This window comes from Dendrobates tinctorius, unplaced genomic scaffold (genome assembly GCF_039654945.1).
Source record: "Dendrobates tinctorius isolate UK_male_01 unplaced genomic scaffold, ASM3965494v1 ptg000120l, whole genome shotgun sequence".
Lineage (NCBI taxonomy): Eukaryota > Metazoa > Chordata > Amphibia > Anura > Dendrobatidae > Dendrobates > Dendrobates tinctorius.
In genome coordinates this window covers 22,102,058-22,125,704 of record NW_027361788.1, presented here as the reverse complement: position 1 = coordinate 22,125,704, position 23,647 = coordinate 22,102,058, and the positions used below count along the sequence as shown (strand labels likewise).

Sequence of the window (23,647 nt, the reverse complement as noted above, 5' to 3'; positions counted from 1 at the left end):
CATTGAATGGGCCTGTATAGAGGGCTACAGATACTCACTGTGCTGTTCGGTGACATGTGTATCACACTCAACATGGACCAGAGGAAGCGAAGGAAAGAGTTGTCTCAGGAGATTAGAAAGAAAATTATAGACAAACATGTTAAAGGTAAAAGTTATAAGACCATCTCCAAGCAGCTTGATGTTCCTGTGACTACAGTTGCACATATTATTCAGAAATTTAAGCGCCATGGGACTGTAGCCAACCTCCGTGGACGTGGCTGCAGGAGGAAAATTGATGACAAATCAAAGAGACGGATAATACGAATGGTAACAAAAGAGCCTAGAAAAACTTCTAAACAGATTAAAGGTGAACTTCAAGCTCAAGGAACATCAGTGAAAGATCGCACCATCCGTCGCTGTATGAGCAAAAGTGGACTTCATGGGGGACGACCAAGGAGGACACCATTGTTGAAAAAAATCATTAAAAAAGCCAGACAGGAATTTGCCAAACTACATGTTGATAAGCCACAAAGCTTCTGGGAGAATGTCCTATGGACAGATGAGACAAAAATGGAACTTTTTGGCGAGGCACATCAGCTCAATGTTCACAGAATGGAAAATGAAGCATATCAAAAAAAGAACACTGTCTCAACTGTGAAATATGGAGGAGGCTCTGTTGTGTTCTGGGACTGCTTTGCTGCATCTGGCACAGGGTGTCTAGAATCTGTGCAGGGTACAAAGAAATCTCAAGACTATCAGGGAATTCTGAGGTGTTATGGAAGCCCAGGTTGCTTTGATAGCAGCCTTCAGCTCGTCTGCATTGTTGGGTCTGGTGTCTCTCATCTTCTTCTTGACAATACCCCATAGATTCTCTATGGGATTAAGGTCAGGCGAGTTTGCTGGCCAATCAAGCACAGTGATACTGTTGCTTTTAAACCAGGTATTGGTACTTTTGGCAATGTGGACAGGTGCCAAGTCCTGCGGGAGAATTAAATTTCCATCTCCAAAAAGCTTGCCGGCAGAGGGAAGCATGAAGTGCTTTAAAATCTCCTGGTAGACGGCTGCGCTGACTTTGGTCTTGATAAAACACAGTGTATCTATACCAGAAGATGACATGGCTCCCCAAACCATCACTGATTGTGAAAACTTCACACTAGACCTCATGCAGCTTGGATTGTGGGCCTCTCCACTCTTCCTCCAGACTCTTGATTTCCAAGGTCTAGTCTGAAGTATCCACAATCAATGATGGTTTCGGGAGCCATGTCAATGGAAAGACCCTATTGCAAACCGTTCAGGTGGTCATTGAGCAAGTAAAGCTCCGCATTGGGATACTGCACAGTGAGCAGAACGCCTTCTACGTGCTTCCTAGCCTGTCTCATCTGCTTCTTCTGGGCCTTCTGTGGCCCCGCATGCATGAACCTGCCCTTGACTGGCGATCTGGTGAGGTGCTTTGTTGGGGTCAGTCTTGTCATGAGAAGTGTCATGCTCCTGTACGACCTGTCCGGCCGCCAGTGGCACCATCTTCTCTGTCGGGATTACCATCTGCCTACTGGTCATATGCGGAAGTCTTTGACAAGAAAGAAGCAAATACATTACCTCCACATAGACCGTACAACTGCCTTTATTGACCTGTTTCCAGGATCCTCTCCTCACCTCCACATGGCCGTATTTACCCCCTGTCCCAGGCAGAGACTCTAGGCATGTCCGAGTATGTTAAGGAGAATTTGGCTATGGGTTTCATTCAGAAGTCCTTCTCCAGCTGGAGCTGGTTTCTTCTTTGTAAAGAAAAAGGGCGGGACCTTCCGACCTTGCATTGATTATAGGGGGTTACCACAATCTTTACAACATGTGGATGCTGCATCCTGAGAGTGCATTTGTTTGGGAGACCTGGGCAGGTAAGCACTGCTGCCCCTTTTCTGCTGTAATGATTACAGGGGGCTCAATCAGATCACTGTTAAGGACAAGTATCCATTGCTGTTGATTCTCGAGTTCTTTGACGGCCTCAAAGATGGTAGGATCTTTACCAAACTGGATCTGCAAGGAGCATACAACCTTATCCGGATACATGGAGGAGATGAGTAGAAGATGGCTTTCAACACCCGGGACGGTCATTATGAATACCGAGTTATGCCGTTCGGGCTCAGCAATGCCCCAGCTGTCTTCCAAGAATTTGTGAACAATATCTTTCAAAATCTCATCTATATTTGTGTCATGATTTATCTGGACAATATCTTGTTTTCTCCAGATCTGCCGTTGCATAGGCGGAACATTCGCCTAGTCCTGCAGCAACTCAGAGAGAATATCCTGTGCACTAAATTTGAGAAATGTGTGTTTGAACAATATTCTTTGCCCTTTCTAGTTTATAGCATCACGGGCACAGGCCTGGAGATGGATCTGCAAAAGATGTCTTGCATCCTCAAGTGGCCGTGTCCTGACAGCGATAAAGCTATCAAAAGATTCCTAGAATTCTCTAACTACTACTGACAATTCATTCCACATTTTCGTCCCGGACTGCTCTGAAGGTATGGACTCCAGAGGCTGAGAACGCTTTTATTTCCCGGAAACAAGCCTTCTCCTCTGCTCCAGTATTACACCGACCTGAAGTGCATAAATTATTCTTTCTGGAGGTAGACACTTCATATTCTGAGGCTGAAGCATTTCTTACTCAGAAGTCCCCTTCTGGACGTACGGTGACCTGTGGTGTCTTCTCCAAGGACTTATCTCACCCAGAGAGCTACTATTCACTTACCGACCGAGAACTGTTAGCAATCAAAATGACTCTTGAGGAGTGGCGGTACCTTCTCAAGGGAGCAGTTCATCCAGTCATCATTTATACCAACCATAAGAACCTGGTCTATCTGCAGTCCGGGTAAACACTGAACCCATGCCAGGCAAACTGGTCGTTAGTTTTTGCCTGTTTTGATTTTGTTCTATATTTCCTACCAGCTGACAAAAACATCAAAGCTGATGCATTTTCCCACTCCTTCTTGCCCAACGACCATGAGGAGAAACTGAATTCCTCACCGAGCCATCCAAGATGGTTACTATGGCTCCAGTAAACCTGTCCCAAATTGCATCTGGTAAAACCTTGTGTCAGAATCAGACAGGAAGCTAGTTCTGCAATGGGGTCACTCCTCCAAGGTGGCTGGGCATGCCGGGCAGAAGAAGACTTTGCAGCTCATATCTTGTCACTACAGGTGGCCTACCATGCATAAGGAGATCATGCAGTTCGTTTCCGCCTGTCCTTCCTGTGCCCGCAGCAACACTCCTATGCCACTCCCATCCGGACGACTCCTATCACTTTCATTTGCCTTGGTAGTATATTGCCATGGAGTTTATTACAGATCTTCCTGTGTCCTCAAGCTGTTCCGTCATCTGTGTAGTGGTGAATCACTTCTCAAAAATGGGACATTTCACCCCAACTACCAGGCATTCCATCCACTCCAGCACTGGCAGAGAAATTCATCCACCACGTCTTCACAGATTCCCTCGCCACATCGTGTCCCACCGAGGTGTTCAGTTTACATCCAGATTCTGGAGAGCTTTGTGCAAGCTTCTGAACATAGTTTTGCGTTTCTCATCTGCTTACCACCATCAATCCAATGGACAAGTAGAAACAATCAGACAAATTCTGGCTAGCTTCCTGCGACACTTCACAAATACACATCATAATGATTGGGTCAAACTCTTACATTGGGCAGCGTTCTCCTATAACAATCATGTAAAAGAATCTTCTGCAAGTTCTCTATTTTTTTTGTCTTTCAGCCTGGAGTTCCTCTTCCAGAGATGGCCGCTCCAGGTGTACCAGCTGCTGATGCCCTTTCAAAGGATTTATCAAAAATATGAATGGACTCTAAAGCTACTCTAGAGAAATCATCTGAGCGTATGAAGAAGAATGCAGACAAGAGACTTTTGGATCCTCCGTGTTGTCAGCCAGGGGTTAGGCTATGGCTATCCTCCAAGTACATCCATCTTAAGATCCCATCCTACAAGTTGGGTCCTGACTTCATCGGTCCCTTTGAAGTCTTCAAACAAATTAATGCAGTATCCTATAAATTGAAGCTACCAGCCTCCTTACAAATACCCAATTCCTTCCATGTGTCTCTCCTGAAGATGGTCACCTTAAGTCCCTTCTTTGAGGATCCTGGTGTTATGCCTGCTCCCGTCATCCGCGATGATGTCTTTGAGGTAAAGAATATCCTAGCCTTGAAGAGGATGATAGGGAAGACTTTTGTCTTAGTTAATTGGAAAGGATTTTGCCCTAAAGAAAGGTCTTGGGAGCCCCCGAAAATATTCATGCTCCACTACTTTTTCAGAAATTTCGAGCAGGCTTGAAGAAGAGGGTACATAGGGGGGGTACTGTTAGCACATCCTTACACGTGTCTTCTTCCTTCCTCCTGCAGGGACGCTGGCATCCTTATTTACATGTCCACACTCTCTCGGCATCTGCTTCCACCCAGGACTACTCACTTCATGCAGATATCCTGGAAGCCTCCTAAAGGGCCAGCACGTTAAAGCTGTTAAAGATGTCTACCTATCCCATACATCCTGCTAACCAGTTTCTGGCCGGTGCTACATGGGTCGCCCTCCCAGGGCTGTGGAGTACTCCGTGCCGGGACGGTATCAGTGGGATGTGTCACAGCAACGGTGACCCGGACCGTGACCCTGGGCGCCCAAATCAATTGGGGAAGATGTGAATGGTGAAATGTAGTTAGATGAATAGTTTGTGATGCCACCTGTGGTGTTCGGCAAGGGAGGTGTTAAGCCGACGCTGCAGACAGATCCTCTGGGACAAATGGTGTGGTGCAGCAATGGTGGTATAGCCCTCCACAGGCAGGGCTGTTGTCCCAGGGCAGTGTAGGTGTGGGGACACTTAGATCATGTAGTGTCTGGAGCAGGGGGATGTAGCAGTGCCAGGCGGATGGACGCAGGACGGAATGGAGGACACCAGGCATGTAGTTCCAACGATTTACTCACAGTCTGTAGTGCCCGCTTCTGTGCCATGTCCTCCAGGTCAGGGACTCAGTCAACCTCCAGGCAAGATGGAATGCTCCCTTCCACACTCCACCAACTTATGTGCCTTTTCTGAATGTCTCCTCTATAGCGCCTTAAAGTGTGAAGATCTCCTAGTACTGAGTTACACTGGAGTTCCTCCTGACAGATGTTCCCAAGAACTCTATTTGCACGGCAGACAGCTGTAGCCTGCTTCGGGGACACTCTACTCCTAAGTCCCGGCTCTCTATCCGTATTGCTGTTGTGCCCTCAAGTCTTAGATGCGAGTAGTGCATTTACAGCCTACTACTCCACTGATGTCTGCTGCAGAACCATTAGTGTCCATACAACCTCGGGGACCGGGCCCCAGCCTTGCGCTTAGAACTTCTAGGCAGGGTTCTTCCTCTAACCCACGTCCTCTGTGTTTTTTCTCCTACGTCCCGTACTTGTCTTTCTCTCTTATGGAAGCTCAGGCTTAAGTTCAATGTCTTTCTCCTTCTTTCCTTTCCCGTGCCAGCTGGCTCAGGTCACTGAGGCAGCTGCAGCACTCCTTCCTCCATCCCTTCTTCCAGGGATCCCCACTCCCCTCCAAGTGGCTTCCTCTCTCCCTCTCACTCTCCTACTGACTGACTCCTGACTGACTCAGTTCCTAAAACATCCCGCTCTTTAGTGTGTTCTCACCTCCACCCACCTCCCAGCACGTTTAGTGTCCCAAGCAGGGACCCACCAAAGGTGCTCTGCCTCTCACTAGGCAAAAGAGCCGCAATGTGGTTATGCTGAACTACTCTATTGTGTGGGGTCCGAGTGTTGGAACGTGGTCAGGATCTCCCAACTTACCTTGATGGTGGGGCACCACACCTTAGAAGAAGGTGCAGTACCTCAGTGGCGACAGAGTCAGCATGGGTTTCTAACTAATAAGTCATGTCAGACTAACTTAATTTCCTTCTATGACGGAATCACTGATTGAGTGGATCAAGGAAATGCTGTAGATATAGTATATCTTGACTTCAGCAAAGCATTTGACAAAGTATCTTATACAATCCTTATTGAAAAAATGACTAAGTATGTAATGGACAAGGCAACTGTTAGGTGGATTTATAACTGGCTTAGTGATCGGACCCAAAGAGTGGTTGTAAATGGCTGCACATCCAGTTGGAAGAATGTCTCAAGTGGGGTACCACAGGGCTCTGTCCTGGGCCCTGTATTGTTCAACATCTTTATCAACGATTTAGATGAAGGAATTGAGTGTAAACTGATTAAATTTGCTGATGACACAAAGCTAGGAGGGATAGCTAATACTAGAGAAGAGAGAGAGAGGATTCAAAAAGATATAAATAAACTGAAGTGGGCAGCAACTAACAGAATGGTTTTTAACAGAGAAAAATGCAAAGTACTACATCTGGGCAATAAAAATGAAAAAAGCATATACAGAATGGGAGGAATAGGGCTAAGCAACAGCACATGTGAAAAAAACTTGGGTATACTAATAGATCACAGACTGAATATGAGTCAACAGTGTGATGCAGCAGCAAAAAAGGCAAATGCAATTCTAGGATGTATTAACAGAAGCATACAGTCTAGATCACGTGAAGTCATTATTTCCCTCTACTCCTCTTTGGTCAGACCTCATCTGGAATATTGTGTCCAGTTTTTGTCACCACATTTTAAAAAAGACATCAACAAACTGGAGCAAGTTCAGAAAAGAGCGACCAGAATGGTGACCGGTCTGCAAACCCTGTCTTATGAGGAAAGGTTGCAGGATTTGGGAATGTTTAGTTTGCAAAAGAGAAGACTGAGAGGAGACTTAATAGCTGTCTACAAATTTCTAAAGGGCTGTCACATTGTAGAAGGATCAACTTTATTCTCATTTGCACAAGGAAAGACTAGAAGCAATGGGATGAAACTGAATGGGAGGAGACACAGATTAGATATTAGAAAAAACTTTTTAACAGTTAGAGTGATCAATGAGTGGAACAAGCTGCCACGAGAAGTGGTGAGTTCTCCTTCAATGGAAGTCTTCAAACAGAGGCTGGACAGACATCTGACTGGGATGATTTAGCAAATCCTGCTTTGAGCAGGGGGTTGGACCAGATGGCCCAGGAGGTCCCTTCCAACTCTACGATTCTATGATTCTATGACTGAGCCTCAGGGGCGCCACATACCCCCCGTTAAACACAGCACGTCCGCGGGCTGCAAGGCAAACAAAGTTGACAGTACAGGAACATATAAATTTTTATAATGCTGAATAAACATTTCTTATACTAAACTTCCCAATATGAGAGGTACTCATTCTTGAACGTTGCAAACAATTCTTAGTTACTATCTAAAATCCTAAGTCAAAAGTGCAATTTTTCCATACAATACTTAATTCAAAGTGCTATCATCTGTTACTCTCTATCACTTCAGTATTCTTCATCTTTCCATCTCTAGTACACTTTTCTTTTCTCTCTCTAGTGCACATTTTCTACCTTCTTTCAACTCTGGGTGACAACCATGATGCCTGGTTCACCATATACATTTTCAATTCTTTATTCAAATCTCTCATCTCTGTATCAAAACATTACTAGTTCTCTATAAAAGTCATTTCCTAGTTACCAATACTCTTATAAAACACATCATTAAATATTTCACATTAAAACTTTTCAACAATTCTTGTAAGTGCTGGACACCGCTCCCAGCCGGGATCTCTTGCAGTGTCCTTTGATTGGAGTCATGCTCCATACGAGGTAGACGTAATCTTCGCAAAGTGTCTATATGTAAAACCAAGAAAGGGCACCCAAAGAGGTGCATCTATTTACAAACACGGTTTTTGGATCACTCCAAGTTCATGACCGCTCAGTTCAAATGTAAAGGCTGCCAAGACACAGGGCAACTCTAGAAAAACAAAACTACACCATGATGGGCAAAAATAGAAAAAATATAGAACAAAAGGCACAACTGGTGCAAATAAACCCTCCTGGGTTACGAGAGTTAGTGGTTGTTGTCCCCTCCTGGGTTTCTGGAACCTGCTGACTGGGAACTGCTACCAGATGTGGTACTTTGGGTGTCTTCATCCTGTTGCTGGTTGCTCGCTAATCGCATATACTCTGCCTCCGACAGGGAGAGATAGGACTGGTCGGGGTAATTGAAAGGGCCATGGAAACATCCACTGCCTGCGGGGACGGCATATCCGCTACCTCCGATGGCACTTCTGCTGCTGCTGGTGACTCAGCCGGCACTGTCGCTGGTTCTTCGGAATCCGATTCTTCAGTGTCCATTGGGACCTCGGGTGGCAGTACCGCAGCTTGGGGCTGCCGGCGGAGGTCAATTGGGCCATTTCTATTCGTGGGTTCCGCTCCCAAGGCTAGGGTCAGGTCGGGGGCAGTGGACGTACCTTGTGCCTCCAGGTGCGGTTCCAGTCCCGGCACCTGGTAGTGGACAGCGGCAGCCGCAACTCCCGGAGTTTTAGATGGGATGGACCGCAGTTGGATTCGGGCAGAGGCAAGGCCGGTTTCAGCTGGGGTCGTCGGCGGAGGCCGGTGCAACCGCGCCCGGTCCAGACGGGGACGCGGTCCCGGCCCTCCATTCTGCTCCAGAGCCGTCATATATCTCCTCCGGATGGGACTCATCCAATGGCAATACCGGTTGTAAGGTTTTGACGGACGCTGCCGGGGATTTATCAGCGGTCGCAGCCTCCACAGGGGTGGCCCGGGGGCGAGTGGCTTCTCCTCCCCCCGTTCTTCTATCTTCTCTTCTCTTTCCATCATAGCGTTCTACCATTCTTCTCCCTCCTCTCTCGGCCCCTTTTCCGCCACTGGCTTCTGCCCCTTCTTCTTGGGGCGGTGTCTTCTTCCAGCGCCTCCATACCAAGCCAGTATACGAACCCCTTGGGGGGTGGGCCATGTTGCTGTCACATAGTAATTCAGGCATGGGAGGCCCAAGACTGTTCGCGGTCTTTTCCTAGGACCTCCCATCTCGTCACGCCCTTCTTCTCCACGCCAACGGCCATTTTTAATGTTCATTTCACAGTCTATTAAATTGGGTCTTCTGCACATTCTCAAAACTCTAAGTTCAACTAATCTCAGGCACACAGAACCCGATGGCATCGGGTCTCGTCATCCTGTTCGTGACGCCAAGTTGGGTTGCCCTCCCAGGGCTGTGGGGTACTTGGGGCCGGGCCGGTATCAGTGGGACGTGTCACAGCAGCGGTGACCCAAACCGTGACCCTGGGCGCCCAAATCAATGGGGGAAGATGTGAATGGTGAAATGTAGTTAGATGAATAGTTCGTGACGCCACCTGTGGTGTTCGGCAAGGGAGATGTTAAGCCGACGCTGCAGACAGATCCTCTGGGACAGATGGTGTGGTCACAAACCTATTTGTCCCTATAGGGCCCTATATCTCTCTCCTACCTGACAGCGGAGGTTGGCACCCTCTTGATACGCAAATGGCGCCCCCGCTCCTCGGCGGCTCTCCCTAATCACCCTGTTGACTCCTATGTAAATAACATCAGCTTGGAGTACAACAGATGGCCGGGGACAAAAATATAATAGATAATAACCCCATGCCACAAACCACCAAGACAAAAATGTAAGGAATAGTAACTGGAAAAAACTCTAATTTTTGGCAGATTTGTAAACATTTGCTTTGGGAGGAAAAGGGGTCTAAATAACCCTATTTAGGTGTCTCCCTGCCTGACAGCGGAGCTTTTACACCCTACGTTACTCTGGTGCCCCTGCTCCACGTGGGCTGATCCTTACTAACCCCTACACTTCTCACCCAGAAAGAGGAAAGAGGGTGTCAGAACATATGGCCAAGGGAGACAGGGGTAATAACTTAGAATTATCCCTGAAAAAATCCCCCCCAAAGACAAAAAATGTTTTAATAATAATAGAAAAATGTATCTGCAAACCGATGTATACAGTGTACGGGATAATAGTGCATTAGCAAAGGCAGTTGCAAGTAAAGGGGGTAAGATATCAATCAGAGCACATACAAATGCTGGAATTTAAAATGCGATTTTCCCGCGGAATGGAATTCCGGAACTCTCGCGGTAATTTCCGCAAGAGTTCCGCTACGTGTGAACCCAGCCTAAGTGTGAAGATCTCCAGTACCATGATACTCTGAAGTTCCTCCTGTCAGATGTTCCTAACAACTCTACTCGTATGGCAGACAGCTGTAGCCTCTATCAGGGACTCCTTTCACCAGAGTCCTGGCTCTCTATCCAGTTGCTGTTGTGCCCCAAGTCTTAGATGGGAGTAGTGCATTTACAGCCAACTACTCCACCGGTGTCTGCTGCAGAACCATAAGTGTCCATACAACCTCAGGGGCCGGGCCCCGGCCTTGCGCTGAGAACCTATAGGCAGGGTTCCTCTTCCAACCCACAACTCCTCTCTGTTCTCCACTACTTCGTTCCGTACTGATCTTTCTCTCTCTTATGGAATCTTAGGTTGCAGTTCTATGTCTTTCTCCTTCTGTTCCTTTCCCGTGCCAGCTGGCTCAGGTCACTGAGGCAGCTGCAGCACTCCTTCCTCCATCCCTCTCGGACCCGTCCTCAGACTCTCCTGACTGACTGTCCTCTCGCCTGACCTCCCGCCAGACTGACCTGTAATTCTAAACCTTCCCAACCTTTTATATATCTCAACTCCACCCACCTCCAAGCACATCTCGTGTTACGAAGCCAGGAACCACGAAAGGTGCTCTGCTACCCTCTAAGCATGAAGCCGCAATGTGGCCCTGCTGAACTATCTTGTGTGTGGGGTGCAGGTGTTTTTAGTGAGGAAAGGAGTTCCCAACTTACCTAGGTGGTGGGGCACTACACCTTAGGAGAAGGTGCAGTACCTCTGTGGCGACTGAGCCTCAGGGGCGCCACACAGTTAGTAATTATAAAAGGCCCAGGAGGGTAGTGAAGGGGAGGAATTAGCACTTGAACCTGTAGCAGGACAGACGAGTGGTGCAGCGAGGTTCACTTATTGCCGCCATTAAGAGTGACCAGAACCGAGTGAGTGTCCGAGTGTCCAGACCCGAGTCAAGAATTGAGTAACTAGACCGGTAACCAGAACTGAGTGACGATCCAAGTGACCAGATCCCAGTTAGGAATCGAGTGACCAAACTGGAAACAGGACCGAGAGAAGGACCGAGTGACAGAGAACAGAGCTGAGTGATCAGGGCCAGTACCGAGTGAGTGGTATCGGAGCCAAGAAAAGTGAACAGATCGTGTTAGAGGGACATTCATGAAATCCGTAATTTGAGAGGCGGAAGCAAAGTACACAGGGGACCAGTGCCAAGCGTCAGAGTATGGACGTGGCCAGGGCAACGTGTGCTAGAAGCAACTCACAAAGAAGGGACTTACAGCCTAACGGCGCATTAGCATAGACTCCCGTTATGGCTTGAACAGCGTGTGTCATTACCACCAGAGAGTGACCGGATAGCGACGGTGATGGGTAAAGAGCTCACTATGACGCATCATAGAAACGAGTAACATTATAGAAATGCTTGCATCTATTGTAACTGTTCAGTGCTTTGTATAATAGGGTTTATTTGTTATAACTGTCACTGCTGCTTCTATCTGAGGAAGTAACATGTCTAAATTGCAAAACATTTCATTGGTCTCTAACAAGCTGCTAACCTTGTATAATTTTGTATCATAATCATTCAGCTTGCTATGTTAGAGTAATAAATAATCTTTGATTAAATTACCGCTATGTCCTCAACTTCTGCGATATTGCATCTCAAGCACCTGTTTACAATCGATACCTGTTTGCCTCCAAATTTATTCTGCAGCAGGACAACGAACCCCAACATCCAGCAGCCAATGTCATTAAGAACAATGAGTCCCGGAGGTGATGATCCGGCCCCCACAGAAACCTGATATCACATCATCCAGTCTGTCTGGGATCACATGGAGAGACAGAAGGATTTGCACAAGTGACATCCACAGAAGATCTGGGGTCAATTCTCCAAGATGTTTGGAACAACCTCCCGCTGAGTTCCTTCAAAAACTGTGAGAAAATGATGAGAAGAATTGATGCTTTGATGCTGTTTTGATAGTAAAAGGTGGTCTCACCAAATAGTGATGGGATTTAGATTTCTGTTTTGTTCATTCACATTTCAATTTGTTAAATGCTAAAAAAAATTAAATTATTAACACTTCTAATTTTTAAAGTTTCTTAATGTGCATTATATTTTCCATATTTGCACAAAACATTTCACAGCGTAAACATTAATTTTATTATTTACTAGCTGAAGAGCCCGGCGTTGCCTGGGCATAGTAACCAACTGTGGTTAGTTATAACAAATTATAATGATTATATTGCACATAAAACCGTGCATCTAATCCTATCCTGTGTGATACTGACTGCTGAGCCATGTAGCTAATCCTCTCCTGTGTGATACTGACTGCTGAGCTGTGTATCTAATCCTATCCTGTGTGATACTGACTGCTGAGCCGTGTATCTAATCCTATCCTGTGTGATACTGGGCTTCCCCTGCAGTCTGTGTCAGAGGGTGGTCTGTGTTGGCACGATAATAAATTGTGTTATTTCCAGCTTTACAGAAGGACGATAACACCATAGAAATGATAAGAATAATAGGCCTCAGTTACCACATATAAGAGAGCGGGATTGTGTATCCAAAAGATCAAATTGAAATAGCGATGGATAAAATTTAACTTTTAATCAAAGTATCAATAAAAATCTCAATAAAATTAAAAAATGACACCTTTGTGAAAAACTAAAAAAAAAATCAAACCACAAAAAACGTGAAGACACACAAATAAAAATACTAACAGGTGTAAACCTGCCTAAAAATGAGTATAAGGCCTCTTATGAATATGATATAGTAGGTACTCTTTTTGATTTTTAGTTCCCAGATGGAACCATCATAATCAAAGAATATATGCCTGTGGTAAATTGATGAGACCCACACCTGGGGATTAAACCATCAAATAGTCACCAATATCACAAAATAAAGAGCATACCTATTATGTTCTTATATAAACCAACAAATAGTTGTTCCCTTCATAACAGATGGGACAATAGTAACTTTGGCACATGAACATGTATTTTTTCATGCATAAATGATTCCTGCATAACCGCTACTAAATGCCTAAAAAAACAACCCATGGAGTAGCAAGAGGCCAATGTATAATTTCTAAAAATTGCAGCTTATAGACAAGGCAGTATGGGGAGAAAATTGTTACAACAAAGTCATAATAAGGAACCATGCTGCCCCACTAATCAGTGAGCATTCCAAATGACCATAAGAAATTCAACATCAGCAATGCCATATTAACACACACTATCACGGCTTTCTGTATTGGTAGATCTCACCCATGAAAAGATCCAGTCCTTCCAATGTTCTTTAACATGACTCTAGGACCATATTGATCGGTACACAATACTGCCTGCCATGAGGTGTCGCGTCTCCCGACGCGTTTTGTTAGTGTATACTCATCAGGGGAGTTTTAGCAAAAATTCTTGGCTGCCTTACCGTGACCTCCCCGCTCTTGTGGTTAAAGTAGTTTTGACTGAAGACCTTTGTAAGCCACGGTGGGACGGTGCTGATGCTGACATCATGTCTGGTTAAGCTATGGGGCGCTCCTGTTACTATGGAAATCACTAAAGCTGAAGATCGCGTCCTTTTTCAACCACGCCCACGGCGTGTGACGCACTTTTAATGGGACGGCGCTGGCACTGACATCATGGATAAGCCAGCTGTAGAGAGATCATGTTACTATGGAAATCTCTAAAACTAAAAATCGCGTTCTTTGTAAACCACGCCCCCGGCGTGTGACGTGCTTTTAATGGAGCAGCGCTTACGCTGACAAGGCGTCTATGTAAGCTACGGAGCGCTCCTGATACTATAACAGACTCTAATGCTAAAGAGAAAAAAGAAAAAATGTTAAAACCATTTATCCTGCAGCGTTCATTAACCTTATGCCGTACATCTTGATTAATCTGTTATACATGTATACACATGTATACATAGTGTGTGTTAATACGGCATTGCTGATGTTGAATTTCTTATGGTCATTTGGAATGCTCACTGATTAGTGGGACAGCATGTGCCTTAGGGTACCGTTACACCTAGCGATGCACCAGCGATCCTGACCAGCGATATGACGCGGTCAGGATCGCTGGTGCATCGCTAGGTGGTCGCTAGTGAGCTGCCACTCAGGCAGATCTCACTAGCGACATCACAGGGGTCGGAGATTGCTACTTACCTGTCAGACGCAGCGATCCTGCGTCCTCCCGCCCGGCTCCACGCGTCGCTCGTCGGCGCCACAGGAAGCGCAGCAGGAAGTGGCCGACGAGGAATGGTCCAGGAGCTTCTCGCGCGATCAGCGATAACCAGCGGGGGAGCCGGTCGGAGGTAGGTATCAGACACAGCGATATCGCTAGTAATATCGCTATAACGTCACAAAATCGGTGACTTTACAGCGATATTGCTAGCAATATCGCAGTGTGTAACGGGGGCTTTAGTATGACTTTGTTGTAACAATTTTCTCCCCATACTGCCTTGTCTATAAGCTGCAATTTTTAGAAATTATACATTGGCCTCTTGCTACTCCATGGGTTGTTTTTTTAGGCATTTAGTAGCAGTTATGCAGGAATCATTTATGCATGAAAAAATACATGTTCATGTGCCAAAGTTACTATTGTCCCATCTGTTATGAAGGGAACAACTATTTGTTGGTTTATATAAGAACATAATAGGTATGCTCTTTATTTTGTGATATTGGTGACTATTTGATGGTTTAATCCCCAGGTGTGGGTCTCATCAATTTACCACAGGCATATATTCTTTGATTATGATGGTTCCATCTGGGAACTAAAAATCAAAAAGAGTACCTACTATATCATATTTATAAGAGGCCTTATACTCATTTTTAGGCAGGTTTAGACCTGTGAGTATTTTTATTTGTGTGTCTTCACGTTTTTTGTGGTTTGATTTTTTTTTTGAGTTTTTCACAAAGGTGTTATTTTTTAATTTTATTGAGATTTTTATTGATACTTTGATTAAAAGTTAAATGTTATCCTCAGTTACCACAACTGTCTACAAAGAAAACTGTTGCTGATAGCAATCAATCACAGCTCATTTTTCATCTTTTATACAGCTCTGGGACAGCGTGGCGAGTTTTTAGTGGCGACTTTTGTGTTTTGACTTTTATGTGGCGAGGTTGGTGTATGTGTGGTGAAATGTGTGCTGAGGGTGGTATATGTGTTGAAGCACGTGGTAGTGTGTGGCGCATTTTGTCCTCCTTGTTCACATCTGGCAGCTGTCAATTTGCCTCCAACACTTCCTTTCACTTTTTCCCCGTTATGTAGATAGGGGCAAAATTGTTTGGTGAACTGGAGCGCGCGGGGTTAAAATTTTGCCTCACAACGTAGCCTATGACGCTCTCGGGGTCCAGACGTGTGACTGTGCCATATTTTGTGGCTGTAGCTGAGACGGTGCGGATGCCAATCCCAGACATACATACATACACACCCACATTGAGCTTTATATATTAGATTATTATAGCGCCATTTATTCCATGGCACTTTGCATGTGAGGAGGGTCATGCAAACTATAATATATATATATATAATGTATTTAGCACACATATTTATACGTATATAATGAAAACATTTATTTTTTGTCATTTTTTCAGAATTATGGGTTTTGCCTGGCTGATGCTAAAACTAAAAAACAAACACCCCATCATGTTATTACCACTGTAGGGATTCTACTCGCTTAGTTGCGACGGGAGACAACCAGGAGGCACATTCCTTTTAAAAGTTCACAGGGTTTATTGCTTCAAAACCCATAAAACAGCACATAACACAAAGAATAGCCTTTAGCTCAGGCGAAAGCAAGTATAAGTGTCCATGACTTCAGGCTCAGTCCTGGAGCCTCAGCAAAACACAGGAGGCTTATCCCTCCTCACATACAGCCAATATACATGGGCCTCCCCGGGTAAGCAGCCTCAGCACGTGGTCTTCAGGAAGGTAGCACACCTTCTTCCACCTAGGCCTGCCGGGACCTTCCACATGGCCCAATCAGATCCATGCACTCTCTCATGTGACCGGACCTCAGGTACCTTATATCAGGGGTCCCCAACCACTGGTCCGCGGCCCAGCACCGGGCCGTTGCAGTGCCCTTGCCGGTCCGCGGACACAAGCGGTGCAGCAGCTGATACTCACCTAGCGGTCCCTGTCGGCGCGGCGGCTTCATCCAGCGCTGAGCGGTCAAGTGTACCGCTCATTTAAGGTCATGAATATGGACGCCACTCCTCTCCCATAGGCGTGGCGTCCATATTCATAGACCTTAATGACCGGTAGCACGTGACCGCTCCGCACAGGAGCTGAAGCGCCGCGAGATGCAGGGAGGGAAGTTCAGTGGAAGGAAGGTCAGCGATGTGAGGGTAAATATGATGGGGCAGGATGGGGCAGCCAAGCGGAGCCATATATACAAGGGAGAGAGAGTGGGAGCGGAGCCATATATACAAGGGAGGGAGAGTGGGAGCGGAGCCATATATATAAGAGAGAGAGAGAGTGGGAGCGGAGCCATATATGCAATACAAGGGAGGGACAGTGGGAGCAGAGCCATATACACAGGGGAGGGAGAGTGGGAGCGGAGCCATATATACAAGGGAGGGACAGTGGGAGCAGAGCCATATATACAGGGGAGGGAGAGTTGGAGCAGAGCCATATATACAGAGGAGGGAGGGTGGGAGCGGAGCCATATATACAGGGGAGGGAGAGTGGGAGCAGAGCCATATATACAAGGGAAGGAGAGTGGGAGCAGAGCTATGTATACAGGATGGGAGGATGGGAGCAGAGCCATATATACAAGGGAGGGAGAGTGGGAGCAGAGCCATGTATACAGGATGGGAGAGTGGGAGCGTAGCCATGTATGCAAGGATGGGACAGGGGAGCCATGCATACAACAGGGGGAGCCACACAGAGATGGACAGGACGGGGGGAACCACACATACATTTTCTGATGATTAGAAAATAATCAGCATGTACAGTACTCCAGTACAATCTTTCTTAAGTGCTCAATGCTCCATTTCCTTGTAGGTTCCAATCATCATTAGCAGTGACGGTCATCAGTAGAAGTAGCCCAGTGCTCCCACTGAAACAGAGAAACAAGCCAGATGCTCCCACTCATTCAAAACCTATGGTGAGTTGAGTCACATTATAAATGTTATAATTAAATGATAAGTACGCACTGCTAAACTACAACCACGTTCATAGCCCCGCCCCCTTATGACCAAAGCCCCACCCCTGTCACACCTCCATCCCCGCCCTGCCGGGCCATGGAAGAATGGTCTTGCTTGAAGCCGGTCCCTGGTGCAAAAAAGGTTGGGGACCACTGCCTTATATGGTCCATAACCACACCCACAGGTGATCACATGGCTATGACCTCACTAAAGGTCCTATTACACACAGCCACACATATACTTTATTATGACACTCTTAAACACACCCCTGTGTGGGGTTGTAGGTAACCAAGCCCGCCCATCTCTCTAGTTACCTGGAGACTTCTCCCTTATACATTGAAGCAACACCTCAGCAATATCATTGCTGAACAACACATAAGTCTCCATCCCAAAGCCACCCACTTTGGGATACATAACGGCCATTCCGTATTCTGCCATTCATCCTTTCTCCTGGGACATCCACACAGCACCCCTTAGCAGACTCAGTGGTTACTACACCACACCACTTTTTATCTGCAGTCTGCTACATGTAGACATAACCCGATTGTTATAACACAGACACATTCCTATGCATGAGACATCACCGCCCGCCATCCTTTCATTTCTCCCGTGAATTACCTACATTTTTCTTTTTCTGGAGGACTATATATTGAAAGCCTCTACTTGCTGCTCCCATAGCAATAAAAATGTCATCTATCAAACATCAGCTCCTACATGTAGACAGCAATGCTGCAGCAATGCTGACACTTTCATGGCCCCCTCCACATATTTTCATTTCACATCCGCCATTGGGAAAATTGATCCATATATATTCGGTATTATGGCACTTTTTGTATTTATCGGATAAGCGGCTCTCTCATCAGACGACTAAAGCTATTAGTATTGGGTCATATATATTCTGAAAAATGGAGGATCAGGAGAGAAGGTAACGGTTTGTGCCAACTCCTTGCCTTAGTGATGCCAAGAGTCGGAAAAACATTATTATAAGATGAAAGAGGCAGCGGAATAATTCTCACTGAATTACTGGGTCTTGTTATTATTAACACTTTCCTTGTGAACATAAATCATAAAGATCTTGGAATTCTTCAAGGATTCCCAGGAAGGATCAAAAATTAAGTTTTTAGAAAAACTGGTAACCTGACAAGCCCAGGACATTACTAAAGGGTTAATCACACAACAGCTTCTCAGACATTATAGAATATGCTTACGTTTAGGTTATATTCGGTGATTCTACATAAATGCCAATTACCCAACACAGGTCTCCTGGTCATTCATTTGATTAAAATGACTTTAGGAGCCAAAACTGGGCAGCGTTTCTTACACAAAGGTTGTTTTCAAGAGATAACCCCATAATATGTGAGAATGAAGCCCATTCAGCCAGGAATTAATTTTATTGTCTAAGTGAAAATCTGACAGCAGCAGTACTAATTTCAGGCTGGATTTCCTCCATTTAGGGTCAGTTGCAGAGGAGATGTGACCTTATGGATATTAGATGCTGTGATGGGACGTTGACCCAGGGAACTAGTCAGATTGCCGTATGTGGAGTCAGGATGGAATTTTGCTTTCTTCTGAATCAACATGTTAGTTTATAGGTTGAACTCGATGGACTTATGAAAAACCGTGAGTGGGTCAGAGCGATGCTACCTGTTAGAGACTGAGACTTGCAATCGAGGGCACATCTGAAGTGGTGGGTCACTCAGGTTACAGAGGAAAGATTGCCTCTGTAACTGTCCCAGGCTGAGGAAGCAATACCTGTCCTTAAGGAGAGGAGGAGGAGATCACACAGAGAGTGAGAGCGAGTAGCTTAGAGAGGCTGCTGTCTGACGTAAGGATAAAGAGACACTATTTAAAGGGAATCTGTCACCAGTTTTTTGGGTTACCAGGTAAAAATATCATTCAATTTAGTGTCCCCTATGCATTAAACAAGTGTTTTTGATACCCCTTGGCTCCCCACGTATGATCAATAAATACCGTTTTTATTCCTCCCGTGCTGTATGTAAATATGCTTGGTCCAATTCCGATGGGCATGGCTTACTGTCCGTCTCTCCCCCCCTCCTGACTTGCTCTACGCATTCATTTCGGGAAATTTCTGTGTTCGTGAAGAGTTTTGGCGTGTGCACATTCAAATGGCTTCTCGCGCGTGCGCAGTATGCTTTTTGTCCAACTGTGGGCAAAGCATAAAATCATTATTGCGCATGCGGACCGGATCGAGCATATTTACATACAGCGCGCGAGGAATAAAAACGGTATTTATGGATCAAACGAGGGGAGTCAAGGGGTATCAAAAGTACTTGTGTAATGCATACGGGAAACTAAATTCAATGACATTTTTACCTGGTAACCCAAAAACCTAGTGACAGATTCGCTTTAATGCTAGACGAAGGGAACTTACCTACAGTTGTGCTCAAAAGTTTACATACCCCGGCATAATTTTTGCTTTCTTGGCCTTTTTTCAGAGAATATATTTGGTAACATTAAAACTTTTTCTCCACTCATGGTTAGTGGTTGGGTGAAGAACTTTATTGTCAAACTACTGTGTTTTCTATTTTTAAATCATAATGACAACCCAAAACATCCAAATAACCCTGATCAAAAGTTTACGTACCCCATTTCTTAATACCGTGTATTGTCCCCTCTAACATCAATGACAGCTAGAAGTCTTTTGTGGTAGTTGTGGATGAGGATTTTTACTTTCTCAAATAGTAAAGCTGCCCGCTCTTCTTGGCAGAAAGCCTCAAGTTCCTGTAAATTCCGGGGCTGTTTAGCATGAACTGCACGCTTGAGATCTCCTCAGAGTGGCTCAATGATTTTGAGGTCAGAAGACTGAGATGGCCACTCCAGAATCTTCACTTTGCTTGACTTGGCCTCGTGTTTTGGATCGTTGTCATGTTGGAACATCCAAGTACGTCCCATGCGCAGCTTCCAGGCTGATGATTGCAAATTTGCCTTCAATATTTGCTGATAACGTGCTGCATTCATCTTTGCTTCAAATTTGACCAAGTTTCCTGTGCCTTTGTAGCTCACACATCCCCAAAACATGAGCGATCCACCTCCGTGCTTTACAGTAGGAATGGTGTTTCTTTCATCATAGGCCTTGTTGACCCTTCTCCAAATGTAACGTTTATGGTTGTGGCCAAAAAGTTCAAGTTTGGTATCATCACTTCAAATTACCTTGTTCCAGAAGTTTTGAGGCTTGTCTCTGTGCTGTTTTGCTTATTGTAGGTGAGATACTTTGTGGCATTTGCGCAGTAATGGCTTTCTTCTGGCGACTCGATCATGCAGCCTATTTTTCTTCAAGTCCCTCCTTATTGTGCATCTTGAAACAACCACTCCGCTAGTTTTCAGAGAGTCCAGCATTTCAGCTGATGTTATTTGTGTGTTTTTCTTTGCATCTCGAACAGTTTGCCTGTCAGTTGTGAACTAAATTTTTGTTGGTCTACCTAACCGTAGTTTTGTTTTTAGAGAGCCCCTGATTTTCTATTTGTTAATCAGAGTTTGAACATTTCTGACTGGCATTATCAATTCCTTGGAAATGTTTTTGTGTCCCTTTCCTGTTTTATACAGTTCAACTACGTTTTCCCTCAGATCTGTTGACAATTCTTTTGCTTTCTCCATGACTCACAATCCAGAAACATCAGTGGCTGAATGAAAGATGCAAGCGTCTGTCTGGATCCCAGAAACTCACTCAGCTTTTGTGCACACACACTGATTACAATCAAACAGGTCACAGGTAAGGATGTTACCTTTAGTAGCCATTCAAACCCATTTGTGTCAATTCATGTGCATGTTATCAGGCCAAAATCACCAGGGTATGTAAACTTTTGATCAGGGCCATTTGGATGTTTTGGGTTGTCATTATTATTTAAGAAGAGAAAACACAGTAGTTTGATAATAAATGGCTTCACACACCCATTAACCATGACTGTGTGGCGCCCCTGAGGCTTCAGTCACCACAGAGGTACTGCACCTCCTCCTGAGGTGTGGTGCCCCACCATCCAGGAAAGGTGGGAGCTCCTAACCATGCTCCAACACCTGCACCCCTCACCACAAAGTAGTGTAGCAAAGCCACATTGCGGCTCTTTGCTTGGAGAGTAGCGGAGCACCTTTGGTGGTTCCCTGCTTGGAACACGAAACGTGCTGGGAGGCGGGTGGAGTTGAGAATACATAAAGAGCGGGAAGAGTCAGTCAGTCAGTCAGTGAGTGGGAGAGAGAGAGTCACTTGGAGAGGAGTGCGGATCCCTGGAAGAGGGATGGAGGAAGGAGTGCTGCAGCTGCCTCAGTGATCTGAGCCAGCTGGCACAGGAAAGGAAAGAAGGAGAAAGGCATTGTATTGAAACCTGACCTTCTATGAGAGAGAGAGGGATTAGTACGGAACGAAGGAGTAAAAGGGAACACAGAGGATGTGGGTTAGAGGAAGAACCCTGCCTAGAAGTTCTAAGCGTAAGGCCGGGGCCCGGTCCCCGAGGTTGTATGTATACTGAAGGTCCTGCAGCAGACACCGGTGGAGTAGTGGGCTGTAAATGCACTACTCCCATCTAAGACTTGGGGGGCACAACAGCAACTTGGATAGTGAACCGGGACTCAGGAGTAAGGAGTCCCCGAAGCAGGCTACAGCTGTCTGCCGTACAAGTAGAGTTCTTGGGAACATCTGTCAGGAGGCACTCCAGTGAAACTCAGTACTAGAAGTACTTCACTTAAAGGCGCTATAGAGGAGACGTTCAGAAAGGTACATGTTGGCGGAGTGTTGGAAGGGAGCATCCTATCTTGCCTGGAGGTTGACTGAGCCCAGGACCCGGAGGACACAGCACGGAGGCAGGCACCTGTGTGAACTGCAGTCTGTGAGTAAAGCTTTGGAACTACATGCCCTGGTGTCCTCCACTTATTCCCGCATCACTACACCCCGCACTACTACATCTGGGCACCGGCCTCTACACCGCCTGTGCCTCTCCTCCATTGCTACATCTACACTGCCCTGGGACTACAGCTCCACCTGTGGGGAGCTTCACCATCTTGGCTGCAACCCACCACCAGTCCCAGAGGATCTGCATGCAGCGTTGGCCTAACACCTCACTTGCCGAACACCACAGGTGGCGTCACAAACTATTCATAAACTTTATTTCATTGTTCATTCAGCCCCTTTTTGCCATGGAGCCCCAGGGCCACGGACCGGGTCACAGCTTCCGTGACAACTCCCATTGAGATCAACGGGCCCGGTACCGAGTACCCCGCTAGGCCCTGGTGGGGCGCTCCAACTGAACAAAAACTTTTGGTGTTATCATTCATATTCTCTGAAAAAATGCCAAGAAAGCAAAAATTCTGCCAGAGGGAATGTAAACTTTTGAACACAACTGTATGTTATTTCACCATGGAGGCCTCTGTGTATGCGGATGATTAGAAGTTTGCCAGCGAGAACATAAAGCATGTGGATAGTTAGTACTAAAGGCCAGCAGTCAAAATGTCATATAAAATGCAATATTTTATTAATAATATATGTAATATAATAAGACATAGGTACATGAAAGGGGGGGGGAGGACACACAAATGGCTGAAAAGAGGGCCTAGTATGGCACCCTCATCTCCCAGGAATACAATCCCATGTGGTCATACCGCAAGACAATACATATAAGAGTCATGTATAATTAAGTAATTGTAATATATATCTACATACTGAACCGAGACTCAAAGAGCTCACTGTTAATAAAGGTATCTAGAACAAATGTTCATAATAACTAGACCTACAAGGGGTCTGTAGTATTACCTGGACAGAGTGGGGGTAAACCATGCAGCGGCCGGACCCCGACGCGCGTTTCGGAGCATACTGCTCCTTCCTCAGGGGGTGTGGCTGGCAATGTCACTGTGTGATGTTTATATCGTGCCAGAACAAAAACTATTGGATGCGCCGCCTGGCTGTCATGTCCGAGGCAGCGCCCCCTCCTGATGAAACGGAAACACGCGGGCCCCACGTGATCCGAGACGTCAGAGAGAGGGAACAGCCATCGGGCCGACCAGTCGGCATTTGCGCATGACAGGAAGTGCAATATCCGCCATTTTGGAAAAGGGAATATAGAAGGGGATGGGTACAAAATAACTATACAAAACATATAATAGACCATAATTATGAAACAAATATCAAAGGACACATATGCGGGAGTGTTCATAATCAAAACTCGGACTGGTCCACAAACCGTGGATAGGAAAACACTTTACATCTAAGTCGATGTGTAGCAATAAAAAGACACCATATAGCAACCACATGTAACGTTATATAACAGTACCAGTAAGATAATTTAAACATAATAATACTCAAAATGTGTACTAAATATAGTGCACCTGTGTAATTATTTAATGGTATATATATATATATATATATATATATATAAATAGTTGATCAGCATAGGACAAAGGTGCATCATAAGATATAATAACAAATATACGTGGGAACCCTGCTTGAAAGATGTATAAAGGAAATAGGGGCATACCACAAAAAACTC

The 23,647-nt window shown here is 45.6% G+C and overlaps 1 protein-coding gene and 1 long non-coding RNA gene across 2 annotated transcripts in view; one reads left to right on the top strand and one right to left on the bottom strand.

Annotated features, from left to right (window-relative positions):
• The window catches only part of LOC141101668 (extracellular matrix protein 2-like), a 194,337-nt gene that overhangs the window by 161,527 nt on the left and 9,163 nt on the right, over nucleotides 1–23,647 (bottom strand). The window lies entirely within an intron of this gene.
• On the top strand, nucleotides 11,046–12,104 carry LOC141046771 (uncharacterized). The gene is made up of 2 exons (XR_012219652.1): nucleotides 11,046–11,391; nucleotides 11,732–12,104. It is a non-coding gene; the product is annotated as an uncharacterized lncRNA (long non-coding RNA).